The sequence below is a fragment of the Monopterus albus genome, unplaced genomic scaffold, assembly GCF_001952655.1.
Source record: "Monopterus albus unplaced genomic scaffold, M_albus_1.0 scaffold34.1, whole genome shotgun sequence".
Lineage (NCBI taxonomy): Eukaryota > Metazoa > Chordata > Actinopteri > Synbranchiformes > Synbranchidae > Monopterus > Monopterus albus.
Window position 1 is genome coordinate 4,962,537 of NW_018127914.1, and position 708 is coordinate 4,963,244.

Below are 708 nucleotides of genomic sequence, written 5' to 3' on the forward strand. Positions count from 1 at the left end.
GGAATGATGATCACAAATATAACCAGAATGTAGGGCAATACATGGTTTTCATTATCATATTAAAAATAATTCAAAGGAATCAATAACTAAACCCAAATGCAAATAAAGGCCCTGGTTCAAATTCACTGAGTAAAAGAACAAAAGTATTAGGAGCAAAATGCTTCTGAATTAAAAATAATTTATTTCTTATTGAGAGTGTTAAATTTTTAAACCATTAGTTAAAATTAACACATAGTTTAACCAGAATTTTAACACTGTAGCTTGTTCAGTGTGGGCTACCTTATACTCTCAGCTCATTTATCTCTCAGCTGTTGAAGAACATTTCATTAGATGATGCATTTAATAGAGAAAATCTGTTTCTGAAAGTTGTCTGATTAAATGTACATTTCCCTATACAACTTAAGTAACGTAATGAATGGAAATAAACATCAAAACTGCACACAGCTGCTGTTTATTCAGGCACTGTATGCAGTATGTTGTTACTTTCATCACTGTATCTTTCAGGAAGGAAGTTTTTGTTTTCACAAAACACAGAACTGTGACTGCATGTATTTCATTTTTGCATTTGATAAAGTTGATGCACAATATTTCTCTATTTGATAATAAAGCAACAGTTGGCACTTCCCCAAAGAAAACAGATCCAGTAAATACACACAAGAAAGAATAACCTTAACAGCAATAGATTATTGAAAACGTTTTTAGTGCTCA